A 4,650-nucleotide genomic window follows, 5' to 3' on the forward strand; every position below is an offset into this window, starting at 1 on the left:
GATGTTTGACCTTAAATATAAAGAATATTAGAATCGAAACTCGTTATGTAACTTACAGAAAATGTTGTGGAGATTCACCTCGGGCGTCCGTCATATACAAATTATTCCTTCACACTATAATTGTCGCAAAATACAAAACGACGATACTTAAATGAATATAATAAATTGTAACACATTGGTAATGTTCATGCTGTGGTGTCACTCGTCGTAATGACAATATCTTATTTCTATCTATAATCTATCAGTGGTCGGTCAAATAACAAAAATATGAAGAACTAAGTAACTCGGTGTCTTTGTTTAAATTAATACCGTTCTTTTGTCGCTTGATGTTTATCATTTCTGATATCAGTCTTTTATTGTAATTACGTTCTGTATCTAATATTTGAACTTTATTCCAATTAAAATCATGATTGTGAAGCGTCCTATGATTCGTGACAACCGAAGGATTAGTCTTGTTTCTATTGATGTCATTTTTGTGCTCTGAGATCCTCGTTTTTAATTGTCTACATGTTTGTTCAACATAAGACGCATTACAATCACTACAATCTTATACAGTCTTATGTTGGACAAACATGTAGACAATTAAAAACGAGGATCTCAGAGCACAAAAATGACATCAATAGAAACAAGACTAATCCTTCGGTTGTCACGAATCATAGGAATATATATTATAATATAATTATAATAAGTAATTTGAGAGAGAGAGAGAGAGAGAGAGAGAAAATTGAGATTTATTGGTCATTACACACACACACACACACACATTTTTTCACTATATATATAGAAACGTTTTATATTGGTTTCTTATGAAACTATACATACGTTTATAATACGTATATGAAACTAACATGTGCTACCTGGGATATTATATAAAACCTGTAAATAATTAATTCTTATTAGGAAAAATATTACCTCGGCCGGGAGTCGAACCCGGATCTCTTGCATTCGGTGCGAGCGTCCTAAGCCTTTAGACTACTGAGGCCTTAGTAATATTCCTCGCAATAATTGACATATGAAGGACAACGTCTCTCTAGGCGACGTAAATAAAGAATATAATATTTTATAGGACCGTATATGTGTGATAACACAAACTATAGAAATCAAAGCCTTAAACAGTCTAGCTAGATCTTAAATGCTTGTATGATTCTTGTGTGAATTTATCGAGGGGGTAACCACTTAATGTAACCGTGGGATAGAGTTCCTGAAATTATTATAAAATTCATACGAAATCCCTATGTATAATCCGATAATTACATATGTAACTACAAGGAATAATTGTATAATGTCCGATAAAATCGTTTATTTTACCAAATAAATCGAAGGCTTTTTTCTTTCAATATTTAACAAATAAGTTAATGAAAAATTGCCAATGTGAGCCAACACATGATGTTCCTTTGTGAAATAACTGTCATATATTATAAATCTAGAGTATAAATTACAAACGTTTCGACATCATTATTGCGTCCTCTTTAAATGTAGGAATAACAAATTCTATATGTAGTAAGCGTCCCAATGAAATAAAGTAAAGTTGCTTACTATATCTAGAATATGGTTTATACATTTGAAGCAAACACAATAATGATGTCGAAACGTCTGTAATATATACTTATGATTTGAGCCGTTTATTTTGAAAGTGGCCTAAGTCCATTTTTCAATGTTTTGTTGTTGACCTTTGTAGTAGCGTGTACAACTTAAAGTTAGCTGTCATAAACATTTTTTTTTTAATGGACTTAGGTCACTTTAAAAATAAACGGCTCATTTATAATATGATAATTATTTCGCAAAAAACATTTGGTGTTGGGTCACATTGGTAATTCTTCCTGAATTGATTTCTGTTATAATTCCTCATCATGATGAACACCGTCTTGAATTTATAGGCAACGAAAAGGAAGGAGAAAAATTAATTAGAGAATTTTTTATTAATCTTTCTTACATATCTTCTTATATATCTTTTTCTCTCGCACGCATCTTGAACACAATTCTGAACTACAATCCTCCCTCCATGTATATAAGATTTCAAGCCCACTTTTTTCGTGACCGACCGCTAGATTCCATACTGGACTTTCGAAGGAGTAACATCTCCCAATAATCGCTATCGAATGTCTAATTTAATATTTTGTGAAATCTTTTTTCGATTTTTGGTTAATAGTGATAATAATAATATTATTACGGAAATAATCCTGGGACACAACAAGAATAATTATTTCTAGCAATAATGTTGGAAATTGGTTGTTATAAAGTCCTTGATTTTACTGCATCGTAAATTTTACAACGAGAATAGAACATATCTACATCAAAAGATGGAAAAGTGATTCTTGCTACAATTCTGTGAAGACTCAAAATCTACGTCAAGAAGTTCTGAAACAATGGTGAATATTTATTTTCATTGGATGTGAATTTTTTATATCATTTGAAACGATTTGAAATTCGTCAAATTAAGGAAATTAGACTCTCTAATGAGAGTCAGCGCGAGCGAAGGTGCGCAATAAATCTGCACAAATAAAATTTGTTACTTCATATGATGTGTTGATCTCATCTTTATTTGAAATATTGACATCTTGAACGTTTCGTTTTATTTGGTTAAGAAATTTAGCGCATTGATATATAATTTGTTTTAATGTATTCATATCTTTTAGACAATATGTTATTTTAAAAATATCTATTTATTGATCCTATCAGTTTGACCTTGGATTGCATGGCCAAGGTCAGGTTAGGGTAATATTGATTTTCTTAAATGGAACACCCTATTTTTGATTCAAGAATCTAATAGCTGATGTCGAGACCTTTCCAAAACGCTATAATAAAATATTTTTTCATGAAGTACTTTTCAAGTTATAATGCTTCAAAGTTACAGTATCGCCGGCACTAACATTACCCAAGATATATAACTACGCGTTATGTTTTTGTTTGTGCGTTAACTGAAGGTCAAGATTCACGGACCACCGACCGATCTCGCCTTGAATGGCCAGTCTCCAAAATTAAATATTTTGGGTAATGCTAATGCCCCCCCCCCTCACTTAACCAAATCTTAATGAAAAAATTATGGAATAATGCGCTATTTATGCGCTACTTATATCCGCAAAAAAAATTTTTGCGCTCATTACGTTCGAATGCGAGTATTCGTGAGCAAACGATGAGAAAACGAATGCAGAAAAAATATTCGATTTTTTAATATTTTAAATTTCGAATAACTTTTGAACTAAGGGTGAGCAAACGAAAATTCCGACGGAGCAATCGTGAGCAAACGATGAGCAAACAAATGCAAAAATAAAATATTCGATTTTTTAATATTGGTGGGCGCTAGCGTGAAGTTAGCCCCCCAAAATTTAATTTTCGTACAACTTTTGAAGCAAGGGTGAGCAAACGAAAATTCGAACGGAGCAATCGTGAGCAAATGATGAGCAAACGAATGCAAAAAAAATATTTGATTTCACTATTCGAAAACACGAACTGAACGAATCCAACACACCCGGTGAGCTAGGGCGCCAGGTGATATCCTCTGGTCAGGATCATGTTCAAATATAACATCACTTGGCAGAAGTTGTACGAAGATTTTCTCCTCTAACGTAAAACAAAAAGAAAGGAAGCATCATATACCATGGTAACATTAGCGTTCGATAATAAATAATTGTATTATAAAATTGTTTATGGTATTTAACTAAAGAATTCCATCCGCCATATTGATTCAACCACTTTGAATTTTCAAATTTTCAAACCGCCATAACGATTCGGTCATTTTTCTTATTCAAACATTTTGAATCCAGATTCGTAATATTATATTTCATAAAGTGTAAAAAGGAAAATACAATGGAGGAGCGCGCGCGTAGCGCGCGCAGAGGATGTGCTAGTTGTGTAAAAATTTGAAATAATAAATATAAACATCCAGCTGAGATTCCGCGAGTTGAAATGGTGCCGTTATCCCAATTTTTGCGGTTGTACTAATAGCAACATTTTTCTTCCGTGTAATTTATCGAATTTTTGTTTACGTGCTAAGTACAAAGGAAAAAATCAACAAATATATTTTTAATACATAATAAACGATATTTTTGCTAACTAAATTAAATATGAGAACTATCCCAACAGGATTTTATTTCCTTTCTCAAAACAAATTGATATTTACGGCTCAACAATTTTTTACACATGTTCTTATGAAATTTTTGAAACTATTCAGAATTTCGGAGGGGCGCTGCAGCCCCCACAGCTCCTCCCCCCCCCCCAGCCACTAAAGCCCAATATTATTTTGGCTTTTTTAGTTAAATAATATTTGGTAATATCTTAAAGTCTCTTTTAAAATTGGAGGATTCCTTTTGTTTATTAACATGTGAATTTAGCTGAAACGTACTTGTAGTCACTAATATTAAATACATTGAAGTATACTGATATTCGTCCAGTAATTTAAGCGCACCGACTACAGCGCGGATTCCTAATTGCCCTAATTTGATTATTATTGTTTAAGTTATTTTATTATAAGGAATCTTATTATGGTTTTTATAATTTTTAACATGTTATGTCTTTTAAATTACAGTATAGTTTTTGGGATCCACAAGAGTTAACCCTTTGGGTAAGTTTTGCATATACAGGGTGTCTCAAAAAATGTGACTGAAACACAGTGGGGACATAGATTGGATCAAGGGGAACAAAACAGTTTTG

This window comes from Trachymyrmex cornetzi, unplaced genomic scaffold (assembly GCF_001594075.2).
Source record: "Trachymyrmex cornetzi isolate Tcor2-1 unplaced genomic scaffold, Tcor1.1 scaffold25, whole genome shotgun sequence".
Lineage (NCBI taxonomy): Eukaryota > Metazoa > Arthropoda > Insecta > Hymenoptera > Formicidae > Trachymyrmex > Trachymyrmex cornetzi.